Source organism: Myxocyprinus asiaticus, chromosome 43 (assembly GCF_019703515.2).
Source record: "Myxocyprinus asiaticus isolate MX2 ecotype Aquarium Trade chromosome 43, UBuf_Myxa_2, whole genome shotgun sequence".
Lineage (NCBI taxonomy): Eukaryota > Metazoa > Chordata > Actinopteri > Cypriniformes > Catostomidae > Myxocyprinus > Myxocyprinus asiaticus.
The window spans coordinates 10,660,373-10,673,035 of record NC_059386.1 but is presented as its reverse complement, the minus strand read 5'-3'; the positions used below and the strand labels follow the sequence as shown (position 1 = coordinate 10,673,035).

Here is a 12,663-nt window from a genome sequence, read left to right as displayed (position 1 = left end):
TAAAAGTGCACAATTTCAGAAATCAATCATTCTGATTATGTTGATGCCTTGCCTTTGATCATTTTGATGCCACAATAAAAGTTTGGTTTCATGTTATCATACAAACATGTTAGTCTCAATTAAAGTTTCTTTTTTTCTGAAGTATGTCATAGTAGGGTTTACACGGACATCTAGTGGCCTGGATGCTGCATTATTCAAACAGTAGTTTTCACCTAACAATGCCACTGTAGAAATTCACGATGCACAGTAAACCAGGATTAATTTAATCCATGAATGAAAGTGTCCAATAAAAGGGCAGTTACTGAGATTAAGCGAGTTGGTCATGTGATTCTATCATGGCTGCCCCCATGAGGCACCCCTGCCCCATGTAGAATAAAAGAGCTTTTATAAGGTTGCTGATATGACTTCATCTCATGTGAGTGGTCATGATTTTATACATATGTTTAAAAATTACTATTCATTTCTTTAGAAGTAAAACTTTTTTTAAATGAGGAAAAACATTACTTTGAGTGCAGAATAAACAGATTGACACAGGTCGATTTTTTCCCATTAGTTTACCCCGATTTTGTGTTGCATGTAAAAAACCTTCATAGGCATTCCTACAGGCTTATCTATTTAAGGTCAAATGCAGAGAATAACTCGATTATTTCAAATCTCATGTAAACACGTTTTCATGATTTTTGGGAGTCATCAGCATATTGGTGCGGCTGTAAACAAGCTCTGTTGTAAACTATTGTTTGAAACGTTCAATGTTGCATAATGTGAACTGTTTCTCAAAAGGGTTTCACATTCATTAAAGGGTTAGTTCACCCAAAAATGGAAATCCTCTCATGATTTACTTACATTTAAACCATCCCAGATGTGTATGACTTTCCTTCTTCAGCAGAAACGAAGTGAAGACTGTTATAAGCATGTTTCAGATCAGTTTGTCCATACAATGCCTGTAAATGGATGCCATTAGACTGCTGGCTGTTTGACGGTCCAAAAGTCATATTTAGGCACCATAAAAGTAATCCACACGACTCCAGTCGATCAATTAATGTCTTCTGAAGTAAATCGCTAGGTTTGTGTAAAAAATAAATAGAAAATTAAAACTTTATTAACTTTAAAAAATGGCTTCCTTCCAGCAGTCGACGCATCAGTGATGTAAGTGCAATGATGCGTTAATGCAAGAAGTCGGAAGCGCACACTTTGTATACAACAGAGGAACGAACATCACGCAAGAGTTAGGAAATTTCAAACAGCGAATCCAGCGGTGGGTGGAAGCAATGATTTCAAGTTAAAAACATTTTAATTATTGATTTGTTTCTTACACCAACCTATTGGTTTGCTTCAGAAGACATTAATTGATCGAATGGAGTCATCTGGATTAGTTTTATGGTGCCTAAATATGACATTTGGACTGTCAAACAGCCAGCAGTCTAATGGCACCCATTATCTTGCATCGTATGGACAAACAGAGCTGAAATGTGCTTATAAAAATCCTCACTTTGGTTCTGCTGAAGAAGGAAATTCATACACATCTGGGATGGCTTAAAGATAAGTAAATCATGAGAGGATTTGCACTTTTGGGTGAACTATTCCTTAGTAAACAGTATACAGTATATACTAAGCAGTACGCAGTAAGCAGTACGCTAGTGTTCCATGCTGAACGTAGCTGCGTCAGCGCATGCGCAGTGTGAGCGGGGTTTGGTTTGTGTTTACAGCTGCACTGTTGCTTGCTAATGTTCAGCGCTGTTATGTCAAGCTTCTCTGGAATAAAAAGCTTTTGTGGAAACAGGTAGGATGCGTGGCAGCGATGCATACCTCTGTGTTTTTATGTAATCTACACGTCTGTTTTGTGATTCACATTTCTAGTCGTTTTAAAGGAGGAAAATTAAACATAGTAACACATTTACATTTGGATGCGAGGCTAGCATGCTATATTGTGTTAGCCCGTTAAAGGCCGTTCAGTGCATGACACAAAACCTGCAAAGAACTGCTCTCTGCACACCACACATGCTCATATTTGTGACAGATGCTGTTTTGCACAAAGAGCAATAGACGAATCAGGGCAGTGTTTGTGCATTATTAGATAAGCAACATTAAAGGTGGAATTAATAGGATTTGTTGTCAGTATAAATGCATCAATTAGAAATAGATGCTAACCTGGAAACATAGTTTCATTTATGAACTACCGTGTACAGATGATGCATTCGAGAGTGTGATTGTTTTGAGGTGAGTTTGATAATAATTGTGACAGTGTGATTGTAGGTACACAACATTATTCCTCCACCCAAAGGCAGGTCTGCCCATAACTTACAGTCTGCAGTGAACTTCAGCTGTCATAAATACAGTTTAATGTTATTAACATGATTTCAGATTGCATCTTAAGAGTTTCTTGTTGGGTGATTATCACGAAACCTGTCAAGATAATGTCCTGGTCCTATTTTATATGACCAAAATCAGAAGAAACTGATTAGAAATGTCATTTTGATATAGAAAATTAAGCCTATTTTTAGAGCCATTAAGATTTTTTACATTGTGACATAATTTTCATGACAGCTGTGCTCATTTTACAGGCCAATTCTAATTACCGACCCTTAAAAAACAGTGGGAATAGTAAAAGTGAAACGTCCATATTTTGTTTTGAATTGATTTGGGGTTAAACATGTACAGGGCATTCTGTTAAATCATATTGTGTTGGGAGAAATTGTGTGGTGTCTCAGCCACACCTTATAATTTCATAATCCTCATTATAATCACAGAAACACGGATTAGTGACAGACACATTTCCACATCAGTGTCCCTGTTCATTTACTCATTGTTGCTCGACTTCTTCCCCATATAGTGCACAATGTGGTATTTACTGTAGGGAATAGTGAATGAGTGAACGAGTGATCGATTTCGGACACAGCATCTTTTTTCGCCCAATTATACTACTTTTTGCTTCCTTTATTTGATGTCATGTTTTCCTCATGTGCCTCAGGTAGAGCTGCAGTAGGCAATGACATCACATGACATATGGACATATGAAATCACACTGCTTATTTGTATTAAAGCATGCCTAAAGTGTGCCTTCCCTTACAAAATCATACCCATGGTTTCAGAACTCGTAGTATTAGTCAATACCGATCCCGATCCGATACCAGTGTTTTTTTTATCTTAATCAGTTTAGAATATCTATAGATCACTGTACGGAGCTGATTGGGTATATACTCTTCCATATGTAAAGAAACACAAACCTCAACCTAGACATTATTTCATTATAAAATAGAGAAAACAAAAATAATTTGATAATTGTAATGTATAGCCTATTAAGACATTTTTTGTTTACTAGTCTACTGAATAATGCAGCAGCAAAATTATTCAATCATCTTACATATTATTATTTTTATTTATTTTTTTCCCTTTTTCTCCCAATTTGGAATGCCCAATTCCCAATGTGCTTTTTTTTAAGACCTTGTGGTCGCTTAGTGATTCCGGGTGGCGGAGGACGAATCCCAGTTGCCTCCGCGTCTGAGACCGTCAACCAGCGCATCTTATCATGTGGCTTGTTGAGCGCATTGCCACGGAGACATAGCGCATGTGGAGACTTCATGCCACGCACCACGGCAACCACGCTCAACTCGCCACGCGCCCCACCGAGAACGAACCACATTATAGCGACCACGGAGAGTTTACCCCATGTGACTCTACCCTCCCTAACAACCGGGCCAATTTGGTTGCTTGGGAGACCTGGCTGGAGTCACTCAGCACGCCCTGGGATTTGAACTAGTGAGCTAGCGAACTCCAGGGGTGGTAGCCAGCGTATTTTACCCAGCAGTATGCTACCCAGGCCCCCCATCTTACATATTTCATATTATTAATTATTATTGTTATTATTAATACATATTAGATGTTTATAACACAGTAACATATTTCAGTCGTAATTTCTCAACTTTAAAACCCATTGGCTTTTATTTTAAAGGAATTGTCCAGGAAGACCTTTGACTGTCTGTGTGAAGTTCACGGTTGTTTTAAAGGAATATTCCGGGTTCATTACAAGTTAAGCTCATCGACAGCATTTGTGGGATAATATTGATTACCACAAAAACGAATTTTGACTTGTCTCTCTTTTTTCTTAAAAAAAAAAAAGTAGCAGCAAAAATCTGGGTTACAGTGAGGCACTAACGGCGGAAGTGAATGGGGCCAATATGTAATTGTTAAAATACTCACTATTTCAAAAGTATAGCCACAAGACATAAACAAAATGTGTGTTAACGATGTTAGTGTGATAAAATCGCTTACTAGCCTTTTCTGTGTGAAGTTATAGCTCATTTTACGTTTGTAATGTCAACAAACCCTAAAACAACTGTAAAAAATGATGATTTAAACAAATTTACAGCTCAAATAATACTTGAGTTTTAACAGAAAAATTTATGCAAGTGCTTTTATAAAATTATAAACTTCACATTTCTGCTTTTAAACCCTCCAAAAATGGGCGTCATTCACTTCCATTGTAAGTGCCTCACTGTAACCTCGATTTTTGCTTTTTTTAAAGAAAAGGAGGGACGAGTCAAAATTATTTTTATGGTAATCAGCATTATTCCACAAATGCTGTCGATTGACCTTAACTTGTATTGGACCAGGAATATTCCTTTAATATGCTTTTTTGAGCAATTTGCAACTTTGTGTTATAGCACTTATCTTATTATTACCAACTTAGGATGAATCACTTCGGTTGTATTCCTCATTTGTAAGTTGCTTTGGATAAAAGTGTTTGTTAACTGAATAAATGTAAATAAATAAATGTAATGTAAATGTAATCTGCTTCTCATTCAAAATCTGGTGAAATGCTCCTCTGCTTCCATTCTCAGTGTATGTTATAAGAAAACAGAGCTTTTGAGCATCTGCGTATAATATGCAATGTAGTTTGTTTGGAGCGCTCACATATTACGAGCCGCTCTGGGAGCACTGAAAACGGCAGCACATCACGAGCCCTGCATGTGCTACGAGTGTGAAGAACCCAGTAGGGCTGGGCGATATGTCTTAAAATATTATATCTCCATATTTTTCAGCCTATTGACGATGTTCGATATATATCTCGATAATTATGCATTTGCTCTAAAATGGCAAAAAAAATAAAAATAAAACATCATTTCATCCAAACAGCCATTGTAGCCAAGTAGATTAAATCTTTTAAATCTAATAATTAGTTTTTCATTAAATAAACACAAGGGAGAATGAAATTCCATCATTTTCATTGATATGCACTTTATATTTCATACACAATGATACATAGTAGCTTAATAAAAAGCATTATTTACCTTCAAATGTTTTTACTGTAAATAGCTACTTCACTGACTTATTTTTGAAACCTCAGGTGTACATTGCATAATACTAAATTATTACTGTGGGGCACGTCAGGTTGATTGTTATAATATAATGCTGAATTATCATTATTATTCTGATTATTAGATTTGCGTTATATAAAATAATATATTTCTGTGCTTTACATCATAAATGTACACTTTAGCTCATCTTCTAATGACTTGAGAGACTTCAGAAGACATGACGACATTTCCAATAGGGGGACATAGTGAGCAACGATGCTTCCTGGTTTTTAAGGTGCATTCTGGGAATTTTAAAGGAGTGAACATTTCAGTGCACTAGAACGATTTTGCTATTGGGACACCCCTAGAAATGGCCAACTCCCTGATCGGTGCCCTGACTACTGACTGAACTAGGGAGCTGGTTGAGATGCACCCTATGACTAGCACCCAGTATTGGATTTGGATAGGTCTCGTTGGACCATAATAAATATTTGTAAGGGTCAATTCTAGTGATTGTATAGCTGATTCTGCAAAAATGTGGGCATTTTGAGATTATCGTTATCGATATCTGTAACGATATCTGATCCCTTAAAGGAATAGTCCACCCAAAAATGAAAATTCTCTCATTATTTAGTCACCCTTATGCCATCCCGGATGTATATGACTTTCTTTCTTCAGCAGAACACAAACGAAGATTTTTAGAAGAATATCTCAGCTCTGTAGGTCCATACAATGCAATTGAATGGGTGCCAACATTTTGAAGCTCCAAAATCGCATAGGTCAGCATAAAAGTAATCCATAAGACTCCAGTGGTTAAATCAATGTCTTCAGAAGCGATTTGATAGGTGTGGGTGAGAAACAGAACAATATTTAAGTCAATTTTTCCTATAAATTCTCGTCCCTACCCAGTCAGTCTCCACTTTAACTTTCACTTTCTCATTCTTCTTGTGTTTTTGGTGATTCACATTCTTCATGCATATCACCCTCTACTGGGCAGGGAGAAGAATTTCTAGAATTTTTTTTTGACTTAAATGTTGATCTGTTTCTCACCCACACCTATCATATCACTTCTGAAGATGTAGATTTTTACAACTGTAGTCATATGGATTACTTTTATGCTGCCTTTATGTGCTTTTTGGAGTGTCCTTTCACTTACACTTACATTGTATGGACTTACACAGCTGTGATATTCTTCTAAAAATCTTAATTTGTGTTCCGCAGAAGAACAAAAAGTCATACACATCTGGGATGGCATGAGGGTGAGTAAATGATGAGAGAATTTTCATTTTTGGGTGAACTGTCCCTTTAATCTACCAACCGTGTTGTCAGTTTTGAATTGAAGTATCTCAATTGGTTAAGTAAAATTTGTATTAGGCAATGTCTCACAGCTGGCTTAATATTGACCATTGTCCACCCTGACTTCTAGTTATTTATATCAGTGTCGCCTTCCACTAGTCAAAACTAGATTATTCCTCACTTTTGTTTTATGAATATTACTAATGGACAACCATATAAAGTCCTTTCATTGATCGAAATATAGACAGTCAGCATTACAGGTGAATGTTAAAATTCCCTTTGCGCTTGTGTTCCACAATAATAAACTTGCCCCTCGGTGGTTTTTATGTTGCCAAGGCAGACGTGCAGAGTTGTTCAGTGGTGTACTGGATGTCTTCATCTGAGAAAAATAACATCTCTATGAACCATTAGCACATATTAGACAACAGCTAGATTGAAAGATACAGAAGAGGATCTGTATTCCAATAACAAGATAGCGTGAGTGCTAATGTGCATAGGTCTGTCCTTGAAGAAGAAAAAGAAGCCCAGTGGCAACCATGTGTCTAACGGCACAATGACAGATGCTTCTCATCTCCTGGGTATGCAAGACAGCTGGCCCATGTGCAACCACACCCTGATGGTATATCAGCAGCAGAGAGCTCGCCAGAGTCCACATGCTTTTCTCTGGACATTTGACCTTCCCATTCCAAACCATATTGTTTTGTTAGTGGTGCTTGCTAATGCTCATACAGTTAGGGAATTGAACAAACGCTTAACAGGAAGTACAAAAATACAGTGGGTCTTCCTGCACTGTTTTTGGCTTCTTGAGGAGAGGTGTGCAGTTACTTATCTAAGCAATCAGACTTATTATTTTTGCCATTTAACTGAAGTTCTGAAGTAATTAATCAGGCCAAGAGCAATAAATAGTCTCGATTTCTTGTTGTTGTTTGTTTAAAATTAAAGTCTAATATTAATAGGTCTATCATGCTTGTATGTTTACTTTGCACGGGGGTGAATTTCTGAAAAGTATGATGGCAGTGGATGGGTCCTTTATATTCATGTGGAAAGCTATACCTTGCTGGTCAAAGAAAATATAACCTAACCCTACCCATAAACCTAACACCATACAATCAGGTATCGTTTTCCTCATGAATATCAGTGAGTCTTTCCTTGTCATATTGCGTTTTGGAAATCTGTGCACAGGGGAGACGAAATAAGGAAATAAAACATGATCTTTAAGATTATTGTTATTTGTGTAGTTTATATCCCTTTTCATTTTGACTTGTTAACGAGATCGACCCGTGCTTGTCTTGTGATCGACGTAATGAGCACTCTTACCATAGACTTGCATCTAAAGAGGTATCCAAGCCTTATCTAGGGATCAAAATATCATAGAGACTTAGGGGTGGACTCTTTGACGCTATACTGTTTGCGAACATTCAAACATCTGCCACACCGCTGTAGGAGGCATTTAGAAGAGCATTTAAATATGAGGATGCTCAATAAAACTTTAACTAATGTGACATTAAAATGTGTTATCAATGATGTAATGCCTCACTCTTTGAGTAGAATTCACACTAGATCGGTAAAAGAAGCAGTTTTAACCACTCGATGATGATTTAAAGTAATATAAATGCGCAGTTTGTCTTGTATACATTCTGAATTCATGACGCTAATGCGCTAACATGCTAAAGAGGCGAAACTCGATCAGAAAATGTATATTTTTAACCAGCTATAATGAGTTGTTAAAGGGGCCATGACATGAGGAATCAAATTTTCCTTGATTTTTGACATATAAGAAGTCATTATACTGTACAAACATACTGTAAGTTTCAGAACTGACAACTTCCTCCTTAATAGAAAAAGAGCATTTATTTAAACAAAGCTGCAAAAATGGCTCGTTTGGAAATCGTGAAGCTTGTGACATCACAAGGACCAAATACATCTGCATATGCAACGCATCTGCATATTTTTGCATCATTGCACCCTTGGCCCCACCCACTGGTGCTCAGTAGGTCACACAGGTGAAGAGCAGAGAGATGTGGCCTGTCATGGGAGATTCATCCAAAGTGGACTTCAAAGAGGACATCTTCATGTGCCAGTATGGATTTAAATGTTTTTCTACAAAAGCATGCACAGACAGACGTCTTTGACCGCTTGATACATATCTCGTGCCGCTTTTAAAAGACGTGGTGTCAAGTAACAACTCTGAAGAAGAGAAGCGATCTGTCATTCAGCTGCTGCCTCGTGTCCTTTCGCCCATCTGCACTATTTTTAGTTGTTGGTGTATGAAAACATGATGGAATGATACTGGAAACTGGATGTGGATGTGTCTTCAGTGTATTTTAGAGTGGATTGTATGTTCAGCTCATATCATACCAGTCATAATATGGTTCAAGCTTTGCAAAGGAACTGCTATTGAAGGATGGGGCAGTTAAAAAAAATGTTGGACACGATAAAACAAATGCGAATAAACCGTTTAATTCATGAATATTTCATATGTCATGACTGTGTGATAGTTTATGGTGCTGACATCCTGTTTACACCAGGCGTGTCCGTTGACGCATCGCGATGCAATTGCTTGAGGCTGTCTACACCATGCGCGTCGACACAAACTTTCTAAACCGTTTATTTGTATTGTTGGCAATAGTAGCGCCACCGCGTGCATGCAAAATGGAACAGAACATCTGTTTACTGTCAGCGCAATGCAACATGCCGCAACCGACACTCCCATGGTAGACAGCATTATTGATTATAATGGGTTCTATTGTTTTTGACGCAACTCTCACGTCCGGTGTAGACAGTGTGAACAGTTGTGCTTAAGATGAACAGTTTAATATGTTCAGATGCAATATGTTGGATGTGCGTTATGTGTAAACCCTGACATTTAATTTTATAATGTTGTTGAGCTGGTTCATTCTCTTCTGATTGAGTTTCAAAAATGGCTCTATTCAAGGGGCTGCACGATGTTAGCCAATCATAACAGTGGGCATTTACGTTTACGTTTTAAGGAGGTGCTTAAGCCAAAACCAAGCATTTAAGAGGGCCAGAGACAGGGTGGAAAATGATCATATATTACAAAATTATGACTGTTTGAATGCAAATAAACTTTACTAACATTATCATTGGACCTCAGGGAGGATAATGAAACTATAAAAAAGAGCATTTCATGACCCCTTTAAAAGTATTAGCGGTAGTTCCACCTTGTGAAATTCTGGAAGTGAAAAGCTTGCAAATTGCAACTCTGCTGTCATTGTCACCCAATTCAAAGTAATTCCACCCAAGAGACATTTTCTGTTAATCTACCGTTGTCTGATAGTTCAAATATTGCTTTTTTTTGGCAGATATCGATGTTTGGCAGATACATTGGTGCATCTCAAGCACCATTGACACTTTATTCCTGTGACTGTGTGTTTAATACAATGTTATGTAAGCAAATTTCCTCAAATTAGTGGTCATTTAGCATCAGGTGCGGCTGTGATGGTTATTGGTGCGCAAAGTAATGCAGAGCATTCAACTTGAAAGAGACACTCACTAAATATGGATCAGTAAATGTTCTATTTCATTTTGTTATTACCCTCCCTCTCTCTCTCTGCCTCTACCTCTTTCACTTCCAGAGTCAGTGTCAACAAAGTTTTATTGGCGTGACTGTAAAGGATTACGATATTGTTAAAGCGTTCAACCATACCTGAATAGCACAGACTTAGCAAATATCTGGATTGTTCCTCTCCGTCTTTCTCACCCAACTCATTTATCCTGTGCTATTCTTGCTGTCTACTCATCTCTCTTGTCTTTTCCTGCTTCATAAAGGAAGTGGATTTGTATTAAATAGTGTATGCATAAACACAGTGCTCATGACTGACTCGCTTACAACAAGTGTAATGTATTGTGGACATTGCTAACATGGTTGAGACTTTATTAAATGCACAGTCGAAAGTGAGGATAGGAAATGGTGAGGAGAAGTTTGGGGAATGAGATTGGGAAATGTTGGGAGCTGGAAACGAACTCTCAGTGCCCACTTGAGTTCCAAAATTCAATGTGTTGGAGCACTGCTAGGCCATGGCTACAACTTGAAAATCATTTTTATGTCTGTAAATGCTTTAGGGATTTGTTTACACGACTTTCTCCCGATTGGTCACTCTGGATTGGTCCCATTTGTCCCATTTGCTTGGTAATTCAGCAGTACAAGTTGTCGGGCTACAATCAAACTGTCAGGCTCTTTTGAACAGGTAGATGTGCAGTTGCTATGGTGAAACCCAGGTGAACACTTCCATGAGTGAGATGAATTGTGCAGCGCCTCTCTCTTTCTCTCTTCCTATCATCCTTTTCCTCTTCGCTTTTCCCCAAGAGAGTCTGAAACATCATCTTGTGTTTCACTCCCCATTTGGCTGTAGTGTCCTGAGGCAAAGAGAGAGTGAGGGAGGAAAAGCCAACAAGGCAGCCATTATAACAGCAAGAGAACAGAGCATCTGTGTATGAGTGCATCCTGTGTGTCTATTCCACATGAATCCTTTCGGATATCAGAGAACAAGGCTATGAAGTCTGTTGTCTGACTATTAGCCTGTGGAAGGATTGGGGAAAGGAGTTGGTTGATCTCGATATTTTTCAGCCTTTTAATCGTGTTCTACAGTTGAAGTTATAAGTTTATATACACTTAGGTTGAAGTCATTAAAAATCATTTATTTAACCACTCCATAGATTTAATATTAGCAAACTATAGTTTTGGCAAGTCGTTTACGACATCTGTTTTGTGCATGACACTAGTAATTTTTCCAACAATTGTTTACAGAGAGATTGTTTCACTTTTAATTGACTATATCACAATTCCAGTGGGTCAGAAGTTTACATACATTAAGTTAACTGTGCCTTTAGGCAGCTTGGAAAATTCCAGAAAATGATGTCAAGCCTTTAGACAATTAGCCAATTCTGTTAGGAGGTATACCTGGAGATGTATTTTAAGGCCTACCTTCAAACTCAATGCCGCTTGACATCATGGAAAAATAAAAAATAAAATCAGCCAAGACCTCAGAGTCAGTCTGGTTCATCCTTGGGAGCAATTTTCAAATGCCTGAAGGTACCATGTTCATCTGTACAAACAAGTACGCAAGTATAAACACCATGGGACCATGCAGCCATCATACCGCTCAGGAAAGAGACGCATTGTGTCTCCTAGAGATGAACATGGTTTGGTGTGAAAAGTGCAAATCAATCCCAGAATAACAGCAAAGGACCTTGTGAAGATGCTGGAGGAAACAGGTAGACAAGTATCTATATCCACAGTAAAACTAGTCCTATATCGACATAACTTGAAAGGCTGCTCAGCAAGGAAGAAGCTACTGCTCCAAAACTGCCATAAAAAAAGCCAGACTACAGTTTGCAAGTGCACATGGGGACAAAGATCTTACTTTTTGGAGAAATGTCCTCTGGTCTAATGAAACAAAAATGTAACTGTTTGACCATAATTACCATTGTTTTGTTTGGAGGAAAAAGGGTGAGGCTTGCTAGTCGAAGAACACCATCCCAACTGTGAAGTATGGGGGTGGCAGCATCATGTTGTGGGTGTGCTTTGCTGCAGGAGGGACTGGTGCACTTCACAAAATAGATGGCATCATGAGGAAGGAAAATTATGTGGATATATTGAAGCAACATCTCAAGACATTAGACAGGAAGTTAAAGCTCGGTCGCAAATGGGTCTTCCAAATGGACAATGACCCCAAGCATACCTCCAAAGCTGTAGCAAAGTGGCTTAAGGACAACAAAGTCAAGGTATTGGAGTGGCCTTCACAAAGCCCTGACGTCAATCCTATTGTCCGAAATATTAACAAAGTGTATGTAAACTTCTGACCCACTGAGAATGTGATGAAAGTAATTAAAGCTGAAATAAATCATTCTCTCTACTATTATTCTGACATTTCACATTCTTAAAATAAAGTAGTGGTCCTAACTGACCTAAGACAGGAAATGTTTTCTACAATTAAATGTCAGGAATTGTGAAAAACTGAGTTTAAATGTATTTGGATAAGGTGTATGTAAACTTCTGACATCAACTGTATGTACAGATATCTCAATATTTATGTATTTGCACTGAAGCGGC

At 37.9% G+C, this 12,663-nt stretch overlaps 1 protein-coding gene across 2 annotated transcripts in view; it reads left to right on the top strand.

The window, feature by feature from the left end:
* Positions 1-1,685: 1,685 nt before the first annotated feature.
* LOC127433458 (rab GTPase-activating protein 1-like) overlaps positions 1,686-12,663 on the top strand; it is a 146,739-nt gene continuing 135,761 nt past the window's right edge. For both annotated transcript variants that reach the window (XM_051685390.1, XM_051685389.1), the window contains exon 1: positions 1,686-1,780. The gene's annotated coding sequence lies outside the window, so the exon portion shown is untranslated. The remainder of the gene's footprint in view (positions 1,781-12,663) is intronic.